The 18,922-nt window shown below is 34.1% G+C and overlaps 1 long non-coding RNA gene across 2 annotated transcripts in view; it reads left to right on the forward strand.

Annotated features, from left to right (window-relative positions):
• Positions 1–1,778, forward strand: part of LOC139705798 (uncharacterized) — a 69,248-nt gene extending 67,470 nt beyond the window's left edge. For both annotated transcript variants that reach the window (XR_011707640.1, XR_011707641.1), the window contains one exon: positions 523–1,778. This is a non-coding gene — a long non-coding RNA (uncharacterized lncRNA). The remainder of the gene's footprint in view (positions 1–522) is intronic.
• Positions 1,779–18,922: the final 17,144 nt, after the last annotated feature.

Raw genomic sequence — 18,922 nt, forward strand, 5'->3', positions numbered from 1 at the left:
TCTTTGCCCTAAAGAAAACCTTCATCTATTTATATTCAGTCTGCTCCTATCATTTTGTTTATTTGGATTTTGATTAAAACAGTCCTTTGCCTGCTTGTCTCTATCATTGCTCACAAGTTTAAAAGCCAAATTGCTATCAGAAACCCAAATTTCATCCATTCATTAATCTTTTGGCTCTACTTACTGGAAGTTCAATATCTGGTCAGGGACTTCAGTTTCAAATGATATGCAATATTTGTATCACGTGAATCTGATCTAAATAACACAGTCTGGGAAGTCAGTTGGAGGTCATTGGCTTACAAAAATACTACTTGACCTACAGAATAAACACTAACCCAGCACACAGGAACTAACATTGCCTTTCATTTATCCCACGGACCTGACCATGGAAGAAAGTAATAGGTAGCTTTATCACTGCAGTATATTTGAGACTGTAATTTTTTACTCCAAATAGTAATTTTTACCAATTCTCCCTGCTTGTCACTTTTCTTTTCTGTCTTGCATTCTTTTGTGTCTCTTCAGGAATTCTCCTTAAAATTAAAATGCCACAGGGGAACACAAGAATGGGTGGTGGATACATCATTGCAGCAGCTCAAAAGTTGAAGAATTGAAGAATCCAAGAAAGACAGACATATGTTAAAGGAAGATGTGAGAAATCACCCTAAATGAAGATTGCCTATCTCCTAATTTTCCCAAGAAATAAACTAACCCATATCATGCTACTCATCTTTACAAAGAATTCAAACCTGATTGCCATCAAGAAATAGTAAATTTCTATGTTCAAACTATAAGGTATCTCTAAGTTATAAAAGTTGAAGATACATCTTATTTTCTCCAAGCACATTTCTGAGATGACAATAAAAAGCCATTGTATTTGGCCAACCTTTTAGTTTTCCCCTGAAGTGTGACAACTAATACTAATTAAGAAAACGCGAATGGTGGCTGTTTGCAATCATCCTTTTCCTGATCCTGTTTATCATGTATTTCATTCAACTCCCATGATTGGTCTATGATAATTATATTTCAAGGTCTTTAAAAAATACACACACACACACACACACACACACACACTTTTTAGTTGTAGGGGAACACAGTACTTTTATTTTAGTTTTGTCTATGTGGTGCTGAGGATGGAACCCAGTGCCTCACACATACCAGGTGAGGGCTGTACCACTGAGCCACAACTCCAGCCATTTTTCAAGGCCTTTTTACTAAAGCTGATCTTCATGAGAATATGTCTGTATTGTTTTTTTATAATCCCCATCTTGCTCCTTATAAAAGATGAGACAATTAAACCCATCTGGATTCTTATCATGGTTTATGACTCATGCATGTAAAAACTTCTGGGGCACACAAACAAAAATAACATTTTCAAATATAAACATCAGTGTTGATAAAATGAATTACTGTAATGGCATGGTAACAAAACCTTTTGTAAATAAGATGGTTTAAAATTCTTTGCTTTTAGTGAAATTGGAGGGCCAAAATAAATTGTCAACTGATAGATCATTAAAATTAATCTTGAGAAAAGTTTACTATGTGAATTTTGGCATTTATTGCAGAAAAAAATCAAAGAATTGAGTAAATACTGTGACAACATCATACCGTATAACACTGCTATAGAAAACTTCTTCCATTCTATTTCATGTACTTATTTGTATGAATAAAATTTATTAGAATTTATGCACTTAAAAATTAATAGAAATAAAACTGATACTAAGTATTGTTTAATCATAGAAATAAATAATATACTTGGACACATGAAATTGGAAAAGACCTCTCCCATCTATCTCATTTATACAACATATCTGAAATGATTTTTCTTTTTATGGTAATAATTATGAAAATTTATAACATATCTTTGCTTTGAACAATCATAAACTAACACTGTTATAATGATAATGCAATATAAGAAATGTTTTTAAATACTTTCAGGATTTTTTAAAAATTTTATAACAATGAATACATGTCTTTTTAAAAGGTATATAACAAGTGATCTATAAAAGCATAAAGCTATTTATGTTATGGCTTTTAAAAGAAAAATGGAATGGAAACATTCTAGAAGAAAAAGACATAAAATTTCCAAGTGTTATAAAGAGATTGTTCAAGTGTTTTTAACTTGATTGCATTTTTGTGGGTAACTGAATTTATTTGCCATTGGTAGATTTTAAAATGATACATTACTTTTATTAAAATGTCAATATTTATGACACAATGATAAGTGCATCATTTGCAATAGAAAATTTGGGATGTCAATTTAAAAATGTGGAAACAGGTAAATCATTTGTCAAAATTCTCTAAGCATTAAAAGAGAGCAATTGATACTGCTGCCTTCTCCATGGTGAAGCAATTTGATAGCATGTTGAGCAGGTTATAAACAAGCCTGCAAAGGACAATAAGGTTTTAAGGCTCTGGCCCATTGAAACCATTTATTCTTTCACCATCCACCCTAATTGCCAGCATTGCTTCAGGAGCCTGACTGGAAATCTAAAAGATTGCATGTGAGTTACCTTTCAAGTACAGTACTGAATTCATATTTTCATTTCATTATCAAAGGATGAACATTATTTCACTAATACCTGAACTTATTTGTTAATTTTAATTTTTAAGCAGTGTCATCATCACTAACAATGTATCATTTAGAGACATGAACTCTAACCAGGAAGAAGAAACTCTCCAAAAGAGTTGCTACCCCAACTCTGCCACTACTAGCTGAGTGAGTTTAGATAACTCTGTTAAACTCTACAATCTCAGTCTTTCAGTATGAAAAACGAAGAAGTGATTTTTTGCCTTGCTATTTCACTGGAGCTTTGTGAAGAAAGATGTTGTATTACTTCTTACTAGACTGTAAAGATCTATATGAACCTGAAGTACTTTCATCACTATTATTTAATAAAAATGATTATTATTTACTGGGCTTTCAGAAATGTGCCAGACACTACTAGAAAATAAACACAAGATTCCACTTTCATCCTTAAAGAATTTTCCAAATTGGTGAGAGAATGTGAGGGTAAGAGTGACATTGGTAGAGTAAGAATAAAATAGAAAGCAATTCTGCTGATCTGACATTCCTATTGTCTATTTTATTCTTCGACAACAGAGAATATTCTTCGTCTGATTAAACCCTAGGAAACACATCCCATGAACTTGTTTTCTTCTTTTCAGCATTAATATGGATTGTAAGAAAAAGAGAGCTACATGATCTCTCACCATCTCAAATTCTTCAAAATTAAAGAGACTTAAATATAATAAGACTTGTGCTTTTCAGCTTGTGTATATTTTTAAATATTGTTTGGATAGTTTAAGATTTTTATGAATAAAAAAGCTAAATGAAAATGAGGTGTTGTTTACAAAAAGTGTTCCTCTAAAATAAAATGATTTGTAATCCTAGCTACTCCAGAGGTTGAGGCAAGAGGATAACAAGTTTGAGGCCAGTCTGGATAACTTGATGAAACCCTGTCTCAAAATAAAAGGGCTAGGAATGTAGCTCAGTGATAGAGCAATTGCCTAGCATGAGTGAGGTCCTCAGTTCCATCCCCAGCATCACCAAAAAAAAAAAAAAAAGTAAACTTCAACAAAATGAAAATTTTCTCCATTTATTCATGCAATATATTTTTAGTGAACAGCACAGGATATGACAGAACATATGTTCATGTGGGATAAGATAAACAATAAAAATAATAAAAACCCAAAATACTTATAGATTGATAGCTAGCAGTGGGTGACAAAGGTCTACTGAAAAAGTCAACAGGCAGAGGAAATACAAAAAGTTCAAAATACACGAGTCAGGAATATACTCAAGATGTCCAAATAATAGAGAGAATGGCTGTATGTTTAAAGCAGAAGGAGAACCATGGGAGACAGGGTCATAGAACAGATCTGAGCCAAATCAAGTAGACCTTTGCTGGCTGGACATAGAATTTGACTTTTATTCTAATCATACTGGGAAGACATTGAAATGTTTTAAGCAGGGAAAAAATATTATTTGGTCTATGTTTTCAAAAGATCATTCTGCCAACTTTGTATATATGGAAATTGTGAAGATATTCTGATTGATATGTCCTAAATAAAGAACAGCCTCAGCAAAAGGGAAGGCCTAGGGGAGAGATGGGTGGGAGGGTGAAGCAAGGGATTAAATGTCAAGAGAACTGTGCTGAGATGGGCTACAGAATGAGTCCATGGAACAATCGCAAAAGCAGTTACAAATGGATCTTCCTCTCTGTAGTACTCTTTCCCCCTTATCCTAGATTCTTTAGAATCTACCACCTAAATCTGTCTTCTAGCTGTCCAAATGTCCCTGCTACTCGTACCCAGTGTGCCAATTTAATCAATGATTCTTTACATAAAGACTATTCACTCAATGAGACTAGGGTTAAAAGGGAAGCAATCTGATTCTCCTAACACTAAGAAGAGTTTTTACAACTACAGGTATATATACATTTTTAAAAACTTGTTAAAACACATGGATAACAACAGAGAAAGTTTTTACAACTATATAAGGAACTTTAGTCATTTGAATAATGGGAGGAATGGTCAAGAGTATGAGGAGGAGCATTCTCTCTGTATAATTCACCCCTGCAAATTACAGTATCTTAAATAATGCCTGTAATATAGATATTTAGTAAAAAATGAATATTACACATAACAGAGTATTTCCTTTTTTGAAAAATAAGACCATTTGCTTGCATTATAATGTGATAAATCAATTCAGTTTATTCTTCTACTTTTGATACCGAATAACAGGTAACAGAAAAGTATAATTAAGGAAATTAAATGTTCTACCAAAACAAAAGAAAGCTACCAATGTCTGAGTACCTCACATCAGTTCAATTAGCCCTATTCTATGCCATTGAGAGCTAACCATAGTGACTCAATAAATATCAAGTTTAAAATATGAAAGCAAGCTGCAGTGCTACTACTTTTTTAAAAGTGAAGAAATAAATAAGGAGAGGGAGTTGGAATTAAAAAAAATTAATTAAATGATCACAGTGGTCTCCAATGTGCAAGACACTGCAGGGAAAAGAACATACTCCAAATTCATCTGGAGATTAACTGTATATTTAGTCAACACTGATCATCCTGCAATGACCTATTCAGGCAGCATTGAATTCTGAGAGACACGTAGATTCATATAACTATTTATCAGCCAGTTCCTGTCATAATTACAGACTCAAAACATATACTTGTTATTTCCTACCAAGATGCTTTAAAATGTCACATAGTGCAAATCAATAGGAAATATTAGCTCATATTTGGAAATATTTCCAAAAATAACCACTCCTTATTTTTCAGTATCATAAAGCAATAAGGAAAACCATACAAATACATTTTGACATACCTGAACTTGTTTAAACGCCAAAACATGCTTTATTTATTTTGTAAGACACTATAACATTTGACTGCTCTCCAACAGAAGATATGATCATAACTGGAGCTTTTCTTGATTTGAATCATAATTGTGAATATCATTTTTTTCAGTGTAATATCCTCAGTGATGAAGTACAAGGATCAATTTGTTTCTGTACTCACCAGTACCAAAGTACCTTATCTTCTTATTCAAAATAGTTGCAATGAGTAGACTATTCTTTTCCCCACCATTTAATTTGCTGCATTTACTCACCAATAAACTAAGAAACATGTTGCCACTAATATTTTAAGAGAAAATCATGAATACATACCATTATTTCCAATGCAATCTTTAACTTCTTTGGTTTTATGTTTTTCTTTCTCTTATGCGTAGTAATAACATTACTTAATATTTTATTAGTGTTATCCTACTGTATATTAAACACACATATGCGTATGCATATACAATAGGTTAAAAAATAACAGTACTAGTGGCTGTGGTTGTAGCTTAGAGGTAGAGTGCTTGCCTAGCACATGTGAGGCACTGGGTTTGATCCTCAGTACCACATAAAAATAAATAAATAAAATGAAGGTATTGTGTATGTCTACAACAAAAAAAACTTAAAAATAACAGTACTAATGTTATTAGGATTACTAAAAACAGTGGGAAAATATTTAAAGTGCATTTTTGGCTTTAGGATACATCCTAGTGGGGGCATACAGTTAAATTAACTGTTTTTAAATCACTTGACATATTTATTATTATAATAACTATAGCAGATATAGATATAGACATAGACATAGATATGGATATATCTTGGTGACATGTGAACTATGTAACTATTTATCAGCCAGTTCTTTTCATAATTATAGACTCAGACTAGACACTTTTAAATAAAGAGATATGATACTTTGGAAGAAATAAGTACAGCGGGAAATCAACCATCATATTTCTTCCCCAAGGATAGTACCCTGAAATAAATGATTCTCATAATCATGATTTGAATCAAGAAAAGCTTTATTTATGACCACATGTTCTGTAGGAGAGCAGATAAATGTTTTTTTAATATATTAGAAAATAAATAAAATGTTCCAGCATTTAAAGACAGAGTCAGAGACAGAGAGTCCTAGTATTCAATAAACTTTAGTTTCTTGCTTCTCTTATAAAAGCAAATTAACACTGGCTGTGGCAGTGCACACTTGTAATCCCAGATACTTAAGAAGTTAAGGTAGAAGGAAGACAAGTGTGAAACCAGTGTGGGCAATGCAGTAAAACTTTTTCTCAAAATAAAAAATACAAAAGAGGGCTGGGGTAATAGCTCAGTGGTAGAGCACTTACTGATCACATGTGAGGCACTAGGTCAATCCTCAGCACCACATAAAAATAAATAAATAAATAAATAAATAAATAAATAAAGATATTATGCCCATCTACAACTAAAAATAATTTTTAAAAAAATAAAAAGTAGCCCAGTGATACATTACTTTACCTAGCATGTGTGAGGCTTTGGGTTGGATCTTCAGTACCACAAAAACTAAAACACTAACAATATTGGAAATTACTTTCTTTAGTTGCTCTTTCCAGAGGTTTTAAACTTGGGATACATAGATGGAATTCAGGAAAATCTGTGAACCTGGGTGGGGGAAAATTACATCTTTGTTTTCATTACCTTTTTAGCTGAAATTTAACATTCACTTTGATTATACTTGTAGGTTACAAATTACAGAAATATTGATAATATCTGCAAGTATACTACAATTATTGAATGTTATATACTCTAAGTTATATATAGAGAGAGATATTATGTATATGTATATGTGCAATTTTTATAGCATTGAATCCTTGTAAAACCCAATGAATCTAACAGGTGTAATATATCTTGCCCACGATAAAACAGTTAATAAAAATATAGGGTCTGAAATCAAGGCCTGTATGATTTCCACTACATCAGGAAGCCAATACAGTAATACACAAGAAATGTATACATTTTAAAAGAGAAAGCTTGGAGAAAACAATGTTAGTAAGGAGGAAGAGGGGGGAAGGGAAAAGGGGGAAAGGATTCCTTAGTGGTAAAACTTCATACAGAAGAAATGAGCCAGAAAGAATGTTCTTTTGGGGTGAATCTGCTCTTAAAATCCTCCAGCTGACCTTGCTGTTCCATCCATGTCTAAAACCAGCCTCATGTACCACCTCTGGCCAACTTCCAGGAGAATGGCTTGTGGATTGCCAACATTCCATAAATATTTCAATCAAAAGAATGAAATACATCTTGAATAATGAGGTAGCTCTTGATGTTATCTCTCAATAATCACTGACATTATAATAGCTTTTATATACTAGGTTGTTCTTAACTGCTGTGTGAGTAGGATTATATAGGTAGAACTCAAGAGATCTGAAATGGTGAAACTTCAAGATCCAGCATCATAAAGCATGGACTAGATAAGCAGTGAGTGTTGGTATGCACCCTGTGATTAGTCCCATTGTCTTTCCTTGTGGATTGCCAACATTCCATAAATATTTCAATCAAAAGAATGAAATACATCTTGGTATTTCATTCCTGGTTATAGCTGATTCAGCACACACTCTGTCTCATCAACACAGGCACATCTCTACCCACAGCTCATGTTCCAGAAGTAAATGTCTGACACAAATGTCTCCCCTGGACAATTGAGCCAGCCAACTACTGTATGATGTAACATCACCTTCATCAAGCAATATCCACAAATCCCCCTTAGAACTGGTTTGTAAATTAATGTTGTTAATCCATTGAGCTAAAGCACCAAAGAGATCATTTATTTTGCAAAACTCTAGTCTTCACTTTTTGTATTGCTTACAACATTATTATAGCAGCCAAAATGTTTGCACAATAGCTATTTTTTATAGGCTGATTCATTTTCATATTTGAATTTTTTAAGTTCATGGGGTGCTTAGGATAGGAAAATCTTTTTTGTCCCAGGCTGATTATGTATCCAGATTGAACTGAAGCCTGTTGATTTAAGTATTTACTTTCAATAAGGGAAAAACTCTAGGGGAAAAAGTCTAGTTCTATCCATTAGCTGAGTCAAAATGAGCAGTCCTAGAGATGTCTAAATTCATCACAGAAGGTCTCCCTGCCAACTGCTTCACACTTTTTTTTTGGCTGCTGTTCACACCTTGCGTTTGTTCCAGGACATAAGACCCTAAGTCAGCAGCTCACCCTACCATTCTTCCTCATCAGCATTTGACTTCAGTCCCTTGTGGTAGGTCAACTGTTTTCAGAGAAAGTGACAACTATTTCTCTCATCTCACCTGTTGTTTTCCACTATGACTCTGTATTTCTTCCCATTGAGAGTCTATTTCTCACTCACTTGAATTCAGCCTGGACTTGGGATTTGTAGGAGTAACACCAGGTAACTTCAAATTGGGGGTGGGTGGGTCATAAGAAGCCATATAGTTTACACCTTTCTCTCTTCTGGAATCCTTAGAACACCATGCTGTGAACGAGTCCAGTCTTGCTAAACATAGAATGAGAGGCCATGTGAAAGAGAACCAAGGTTCCCCAACTGACTGCCAGCATCAACTGCCAAAAGTATGAAGAAGGACATCCTGGGCCTCTGACCCCAGGAAAATCATCATTTGATTGTAAATCATGAAATCCCAGGAAAAATCAGCAAAAAATCATTTATAAGCCCAAAGCAGAGAACTGACATATATAATTGTGGTTTTTAAACTACTAACTGTTGGGGTTGTTTGTTACATAGCAATATGTAGCCCTTTTAGCAGCCTTTCCTAAGAATAATTTAGTGTTTTATCTCAATCTTTGTTCAAGAGGGGAAAAACGGAAGTCTTTGCCAATACATTTTTTCCCAACCAATAATGGTTGCATTTAATGCCAAATTTCAGTCTCCAAAACATATGGATGTGACCATAATATGATGATAAAACTCTTTCAACTGCTATCTGTTAATACACAGTTTAGAAAATATTTACTCAGGGACTGGGGTTGTGGCTCAGTGGTAGAGTGTTCGCCTAGCATGCATGAGGCACTGGGTTCGATCCTCAGCACCACATAAAAACAAAATAATGTGTCCACCTAAAACTAAAAAAATACATAAATAAATACATATTTTTTAAAAAGAAAGAAAATATTTACTGTGTGCTTAGAACAGGGCATCAAAAAATAAGAGTATGAGCCAGGTGTGGTGGCATATAATCCCAGTGACTTGGGAAGCTAAAGCAGGAGGATCACAAGTTCAAAGCCAGCCTCAGAAACTTAGCAAGCTCCTATCTTAAAGTAAAAAATAAAAAATTTTAAAAAAGACTGGGGATGTGGCTCCATGGTTAAGTGCCTCTGGTGTTCAATCCTTAATATCAAAAATAAAAAGAGTATGAATACTGAATTAAGAAAGACTAGTTGGAATGGTAGTAGAACTTTTAAGAACTGTATTCCTTGTACCTAAGCTAACCAAATAGACTTTTTTAGAGCTGGGTTGTATGCATTGCTCAGCCTAAGTCATAGAAAGATCCCTGAGTATTGTACTTCCTAATCTTTTTTTTTTTTTTTTTTTTGGTCTTTTTCAATTCTTGGTGTCTTTTCAGCTTCACAGCTTAGAGATTACAAATACTTAGGACAGATATTATTTACCAGAGTCATATATGCTATCTATGAAAACCCTAGACAGTAAGCAAAATTTGGGAGCAGAAGTTATATTGCTTTAATCAAATCACAAAAAGAGAATATGATATACTGATTTACAGTATAAGGTGCCTCATGTTAGTACATATATTAATACACCACAGTGAATCCTTATATAAAAGAGAACTCATATATAAAATAACCACTATACTATAGCCAAACACCATAGCTACCCTCCAACACAACCATCACCAACAAGTGAGCATCCACCTCCCCAGGCTGTAATAAGGCACCCAACATCCTCTACTATAGTAGTATCAGAGAAGTCAAGTAAGGATCACGGGTATTCATTCTCACTGGGCAATAATGAGCCACATCTCCACATACCCATGGTGTTTGTGGATAACACGTAGAAAGCACAGACTCTTATCCCACCCAGAAGTAATGAGAGTGGAGTCAGAAGAGCCCGAGGAGAGAATCAGGACTTCTGCTGTTCTCCAAGAAAAACAAGTCATTCCTCCTCTCCCTGTGGTGTCAGTAGTGGCAGGCAGAGACCATTAAGGAAGTTTCCTACCTTTCCCAAGCAGAAAGATATCTGGGGAGACCAGGTGGGAGCTGGAACTCCCATTCGTTCTCAGTAGTAGCAAGAAGTGCCCTGCCTTGGGTATCAGTGGTACCAGACAGAGGCACCTGGATGGACTTCAACCCCCATCTGACAGTAAAAAGTGGCAACCCTTATTCTCTTAATGTCAGAAAAAAGTCATCTCAAAACAGACTAAATAAGATCTGGAGTCTCATAACATGTTCTGGTTTAAGATGTTACTTATTTATCATGCCAAGAAAGAAAATGATCTAAAATTGAATGAAAAATAACAGTTAACAGATGCCAATAAGAAGGTGATAGAGAACCTGGAATTATCTAAGTCATCAGGAGAATCCAATTCCCCTTCCTATTTTAAAAAGATTTTAAAATAGTTACAATCAAAAATGTTTCAAGGAGCTAAGATCCCTGAAACAAAATAAAAGTCTCAGCAAAAAAGTTGAAGATATAAACCAAGACCAGATAGAAATTTCCAGACTGAAAAGGCAAACAAACAAAAAAGTAACTGAAATAAGCTCAGGGATAGGCTCCAGAGCATAACAGAGACAAAAGAATGAGTGAACCAGAAGACAGAAAAATAGTAATCACCCAATCTGAAACTGGAGAAAAACTAAATAAAAAAAATTAACAAAGTGTGAGAGACCTGTGGAACTATCACAAAAGATCTAACGTTTACGTTTTGGAGTTTCTGAAGGAGTAAAGAAAGAGAATGAGCCTGGAAAATACTCCAAGAAATTATAGATGACCCAAAACCTTCCAAGTTCATAAAATAATACATACCTACAGACTCAAGAAGGTGGGCATAGTCAAAATGGATAAAGCCAAAGAAACCCAAATCATTACACATCTAATCAAACTTCAAAAACTAAAGGAAAAAATTTTGCAAACAGCAGAAGATAAGCACCTTACCTTACCACCAAAGGAAACTGGGTACAAGTCCGTCCATAAGTTCTCTCTGTAGTATTACCTTCAATTGCAGCTATAGTTATTTCAGTTTAATTGTAAAATTTCCACAATGGTGGGGAAAAAATATTTCCTGAAAAGTTACTATGGACTTCTATTTTACTTCTCTGAGCCAGAATTAACTTCACCATGTGAAAAATTCTGAGGTCCACAGAAAGATAATTAGGCTTACCTGACTAGAGTAACAATAAGACAGTAGCAAGCAAATTATAAAACCTCAGAATAAATTCTGTCTCTTCAAAGCTCTTTGAAATTTAAAAATACTACTCTATTAAAAACAGATATTAGAAGTTTTGCCTCAGAAAGTAGTTCCAAGCACTGCTTTGAGGATTCTGATTAGGACTTTCCCTGTTTATTTGCTATCATAATCTATGTCTGGAAATAGTAAAGTGGTAATTACATTTCAGGCAAGTTATACCTGCCATTCCAACTCTTGGTTCAAGCCCTTTCTACCTCCAGTGAACCCAAAGCCATCAGGTAAATCTGATTTCCTACCTTCAAACTTAGCTACTGGAATTTATATAATATTTTCATTTATTATGCATTCATGAAAACTTTCAACAGCTTTCCACTTCCTACAGGAAAGGTACAAACATCTTAGTCTAGCACACAAGGCCACTACCTAGTCCCCATTCATTTCTCTAATTGATCTACTTCTCACCTAAAGACCATCCACTGTAACTAGGATGGTTTGTTCACTGATCTCAAACTTCTTTTTATCTTCTCAGCTCTATTTTTCTCATACTATTATTTTTTTTCCTGAGAAATTTCCTATTCCTCCCTGCTTCCCCAAATTCTATTCTTTGAAGTCCCACCTCCATTCTGAAGCTTACCTTGGAGATGTATCTCTCCACTTCAATTTGATGAGGGGAAATACATTATTGTGATTCACATTAATATCTGAAATTCTTCAAATCAAGCTCAGATCTCTAATCTGACACTAATTATCTTTCCTTTCTTTCACCACTCATCTCATTTCCCAACCTAGTATGAGTTATTTGTCATTCATATTTTTTGCCTAAGTCCTAGCTCCCTATTCAGATTGCAAGTTATTTAATAGGTCCTTTCTCTCTACAGGTCTCTGAAAAAAGAAAAAAAATATTTGTGTTAATAGTGATAGGGACTTTAACATTAGATCTGGTGTAGCAGTAACTTGTTCTCCCTTCTGTAACCCAAATTCCTCAAATACAAAATAAAAAAGGGAAATTAGATTAGTGGTTCTTAACCAGAGATATACATTAAACTCACCTGAGGTCATCTTTAAAATTATGCATATCTATGTCCACCTAGTTCCTCTACCTCTATTCAGTAGGTCTGTAATGGATTCTGGGAATTTGAATTTTAAAGCCACTAAATTGGTTCCCCACTCTACTTGAGAATCACAGTATGGGATGTTCTCTGAGGACCCTTCCAGGTTTATTAGTATTACAAAACATTTTAGATTCCAGGAGCATTAAATTGGTAGTCTATCTCTTTTTAGCTCTAATTGTGTGATTGATACAGGCATGAGAATGTGAATTATTGTTTGTGGGTATAATACATCATATTAATCGTGCAAGTGAAAAACAGATTTAAATTTGATGAGGGGAAATACATTATTGTGATTCACATTAATATCTGAAATCTTGAAACCAAGCTCAGATCTCTAATCTGCCACTTATTAGCTGTGTGACCTCAAAAAAGTGACTTAAACCCCCAAGGGTTATCTCTCTGCTTTGATAAAATGTAGACAAAGATAGTACCTAGCTCATAGGGCTGTTGTGAGAATTAGTTAATATGTGTAACACAATTTTGCATAGTGCCTGGACTATACTAGATTCCCAGTGCATTTCAGCTGTTGCTTAATATAAATTGCTAATCCAATGAATTTCTATTCTTCCCTCCCCACCCCTTATTATGTTAGCATCTAAATATCAGAGAGAACATTTGGCCTTTTGTGTTGGGGGACTGGCTAATTTCACTTAGCACGATCTCTCCAGTTCCATCCTTTTACCAGCAAATGTCATAATTTCATTTTTCTTTATGGCTGAGTATATTCCATTGTGTATATATACCACATTTTTTTTATCCGTCATTTGTTGAGGCACCTATGCTTGTTCCATAGCTTTGCTATTGTGAATTGAACTGCTATAAACATTGAAGTTGCTGTGTCATTGTAGCATGCCGATTTTAAGTCCTTTGGGTATATGCTGAAGGGTAGGATAACTGGGTCAAATGGTGGTTCCATTCCAAGTTTTCTGAGGAATCTCCATACTGCTTTCCAGGGTGGTTGAACCAATTTGCTATCTCCCTGGCAATTAGAAAAAGGGGAAAGGGAATGAAAGGAAGGAAGGGAAGATGAGATTAGGAAAGATAGTAGGAAGAATCAGACTTAACTTTCCTATGTTCAGATATGAATACAAGACCAGTGAAACTCCACATCATGAATAACAACAAATGAGATCCTAATTAGGATAGGTTATAATCCATGTATGTATAATATGTCAAAACACACTCTATTATCATGTATACCTAAAAAGAACAAATATTTTAATTTTTAAAAAGAAGAAGAAAACACAATACAGTTCCAAGATGGCTTTTCTTTCTCTAATAAGACACATTCAATTCCCTCTACAAAAAATATATATGAATTGTTAAAACTTGATTCATCTGGAGATGTTTATCACCCCCGGGCAATCACGTCCAACATACAGTTTGAGGAAGCTATAGAAAAATTGAGTCTAAATTCCTAGATGCATCTAGTAACTGACAACTAAACAAATCATATATTTTTATCACAAAAGTGTTCCCATTTAAAAAATATGTGTGTATTTTTTGTGACTAATAGCAATTTAGGAACACAGTGTCACTGAATTCATAGTTGCTTTTGTCTTTATATATTTTACAGTCAATATATACTATAAATACAACTATTACCATGTAAAGTTTCTTCAATTTATTTTTTTCTCTTTAAAGGATTCAAACAGACTGAGAAATATTAGCCCCAGAATATTAAGTTACTATCAGAATTATTTCCTAAAATTATTTACCATCTTCATCTCAGAGTTCTGGGTAAAGTAATTTGCAGTGATGACATAATACACAAGGACTTAAAGTTTTGTAAATAAAACCAAAAAAGGAAAAATACAAACTGCTGAATATTTAAATTTTATTTTGAAAGAGATAGATTTGAAAAATGGAGAGAAAAAAAACTATTGCTACTGGATAATGTGCTGGCCAATAAAAGTGCTACAGTCTTTGGGTAGATTTCTAAAACTGCTTGGAATTTACAATTCAATAACCAAACTCTTGAAAAAAGAAAAAAAAAGCAAAGAAATTAGCAATACATTAGTGAATCACTCTTTCCATAAGTGTTTTATGTAGATATGGAAAAGGCCAAACAAACAACACTTTTTCACTTATATCAACAAAAATAAATATGAAGAAGGAGGCACTCATTAAGTATGTTCTGCTAGCATCTTTCAAACTGGGGTGTCAGGAGCCATCCATGGGTTCCTTGTGGGTCACCGCACATGGAAGTCTCATGGATACAGACATCTGGTGTCTGGGAATGACCAGTGGACTTTTCCTCTGGTCAATTGCCCAGGGACAATGTGAATCTCTATCATGCTCTGCTATGGCTCACATAGCACCTGAGATGAGTATGACCTGTCAAGATGTCAATCAACCTGCTGACTGTAAGACATCACAAAGCTGTAAGACGTCACAAAGCAAGACTCCACCCTTGAAATCTTATCCCTGCCTTTGATGTACCCCCTTAAATAAACCACCGGAGCCATTATATCTTTGTCTAGTTCCAGAATCCATGTGGACTAGATCTATCAGGGGCTTTACTTTCTGTAAATATATTTCTGAGTATTTGTGCTTTGTTATTTACTAATTATTTGAGATTGTAAGTTTTAGGGTGGCTTGGATTATCCTGGACAGGAAGAAGAACACCTTCATGAGACACTGGCCATCACCGCCCCCCCATACTGGGGGAAACTTTTTTTTCTAGATAATTAAGACCTAAATTTAAAAGAAGAAAAACTAACTTCTTTGACAGAGAAATAATAACAAAAATGAGCCAGATTCTTATAACATTGTTTTAGAAAACTCCAAATTTTTACTCACATGGTTTTTCATTTCAGTATTGTTAGGCATGCAAAATACTATTTAAAATGTTTGTAAGAAATTGAGAACTTTAATAACAAAGTTCTGATTACACACGATTTCCCTGTTACCCAAATAACCCTTGCTCTACAGCTCATGGTGATATGGGAGTTAGAAATTGTTTAAAATTCCATCCTGTTTATAGGGTTCAAATAACCTCTTGTGGGTAATTTTTGTTTTGTTTTCATTTTTTGTTTTTGATTTTTGTATATGCAAAGCAACCCTGCAAAATTCCATTTAGTTGTAACACCCAAGAAGACGATGTAAATTTGGAGAAAAAAGTGGAAAATCAAGGAAGGAAGTTTAGAGACTATTATACACTGCTTTTTAGTAAACATGAACAAATCATTTAACCTCAGAATTTCACGTAGCTAGTTGTTGTAAAATGCAGAAGTTGCCTTGTTCAAAGATTGCTTAAATGATTCTAATTTAGAGATGTGGTGTGTTGAGAAGGTTTTGCTTATTTAGGGATACTATGTCTTTACCACGTTATATGATAATAATTAGGCATGTCAGCATATTTTCTGGGGTACAGAAAAAGGCTTTGATGAAATTAGGTCAATTAAGACCTAAAGGATGATTACAATAGAGTGGTTCTGTCCTCTACGAAAGGCTAGCTTTTGGTTTTCTCAAAGACTTTGTGTTTATCTATGATGAATCTTCTGTGAAGAGATCCATAGTGTCTCAAAGCAACATAGCTAAATTCATATAAATCTCAAGCCATATAAATGCTATTGTAAAGAAGTAAAGAAACAGCACATTCAATGTCCACTACAATTAATGTTGAATTATTACAACAGAAATGTTAGAGGTGGTGGTGCCATCTAGCTGCTGCATGGTGAGACATTACTTAGTTTTATAAACTCCTATAATAAAGCAAATATTGTCATCATTTTATGTAGGCAGTGAAAGACATAATAGTTCTTTTGTATGTCATATCTCCACATACTGATAAGGAAACAGATGAGTGGTCAACTCATGGTGGTTTGTTTGTTGTAACAATTCAACAAATAATGAGGTATTCCCAGGTGGGGGAAGATAAGTTTTCCTCCTCAATACTATTCTCTTGACAAAATCAGTGTTAATAATTTGGTATGTAAATTCTTCACAGTTATTTGTAAAGGTTACATATTTAAAGTGCTTCTTTCTTTTTGTGAACATGAAATCAGACTAATTATTTTTCTCTTTAACTTATTTTTTTTCCAATTATCAGTATATTCTCTGTATCTTTTCATGTTGGTACATACATCTTTAAACTCAGTTTTAAATTTTTTTAAGTTTATTTTATCTGTCAATGGACCTTTATTTTACTTATTTATATGTGGTGCTGAGAATCAAATCCATTGCCTCACATGTGCTAAACAAGTGCTCTACCACTGAGCTACTAGCCCAGCCCACTTTAATTTTTTGGTGCCACTTTGTTTTTGCTTTGGGGGTGCAATGTAGTTGTACATAATAGTTGGGTTCATTTTGACATGATCACATACGCATGGTATTAATTTACTACATTTAATTCCCCAGTGCCCCTTTTACCATCGCTTCTTCTCTCCCCCCATTCCCCTTCCTATTCTACCTTGCACTCATTTATGTATTTTTAATTGATGCTTTATAGATATCCAAAATGGTGGAATTCACTGTGGTCTATTTATACATGCATATAGTGTCATTTTGTCAAATTAAGTCTGCATTTCCTGCACTTTTCCATTCTACTCCCTCTCCCTCAATATCCTTATATTCCACTGATCTTCCCCTCTGTCTTTATGACACCCCCATTTTATCTCTTACTTTACATATGAGAGTCTGACCTGTGATTTTCTGTCTGACTTATTTCACTTAACATGATGTTCTCCAGATCCATATGTTTACTGGTAAATGCCATAATTTTATTCTTCTTTATGGCGAAGTAAAACTCCATTGTGTATAAATACCAAATTTTCTTAATCCATTCATCTATTGACCTACACCTGGGCTGGCTTTATAGCTTGGCTATTGTGAGTGGAACTTCTATAAACATTGATGTGACTGAATCCCTAAAGTATGTTTTAGTTCTTTTAGATAAGAACTAAAATCCCTAAGGAGTGAGATAGTTGGGTAACATGATGATTCCATTCCTAGTTTTTTTGAGGAATCTCCATACTGCTTTCTAGAGTTGCAGTTCCACCAACAATGTATGAGTGCACCTTTTTCCCTACATCCTCACCAGCATTTAGTATTATTTATATTCTTGATAACTGCCATTCTGACTAGAGTGAGATAAACTCTGTGTAGCTTTGATTTGCATTTTCCAGATTGCTATGAATGCTGAATATTTTCTCATGAATGTGTTGACCATTTGAGTTTTCTCATTTGAGAAATGTCTGTTTAGTTCTTTTGCCCTTTACTGAATGGATTTTTTGGTTTTGTGGTGTAAAGCTTTTTGAGTTCTTTATATATTCTGGGTGTTAATCTCCTGTCAGAGAAGTAGCTGGAAAATATTTTTCTTCCATTCTGTAGATTCTTTCTTCATTATTGTTTCTTTTGCTATACAAAGGCTTTATATATATATATATATATATATATATATATATATATATATATATATATATATATATGTGTGTGTGTGTGTGTGTGTGTGTGTGTGTGTGTGTGTAGTGTCAATGGATCTTTATTTTATTTATTTATTTTTATGTGGTGCTGAGGATCAAACCCAGTGCCTCACACATGCTAGTCAAGCACTTTACCACTGAGCTACATCTCCAGCCCCTATGTAGAAGCTTTCTAATTTGAAGCCTTTAATCAGTTTAATTTAAGCTGGTTCTTGGTTTTATTTCTTACATTTTTTGACGTCTCATTAAGGAAGTTGGGGGCCTATGTCAATATGTTGGAGTGTTGACTCTGGTTTCTTCTAGCAGTTGCAAAGTTTCTGATCTAATTTCCGAGTCTTCATCAACTTTGATTTGGTTTTTATGCAAGGTAAAAGAGATCTATTTTATTTTTCTACGTATGACTATTTAGTTTTCCCAGCACCATTTGTTAAGAAGGCTATCTTTTCTCTAATGTATGTTTTGTGGCATCTTTGTCAGGTATCAGATAACTAACTATGTGGGTTTGACTCTGATTCTTCTCTTCTATTCATCTTCATGTGTATTTTGATTCCAATACTATGATGGTTTTGTTACTATAGCTCTTCAGTATGATATGAGATCAGATTTTGCGATGACTCCAGCACTCTTTTTTTTTTAGTTTATTTTAATTAGGCATATAT

This window comes from Marmota flaviventris, chromosome 5 (genome assembly GCF_047511675.1).
Source record: "Marmota flaviventris isolate mMarFla1 chromosome 5, mMarFla1.hap1, whole genome shotgun sequence".
NCBI lineage: Eukaryota > Metazoa > Chordata > Mammalia > Rodentia > Sciuridae > Marmota > Marmota flaviventris.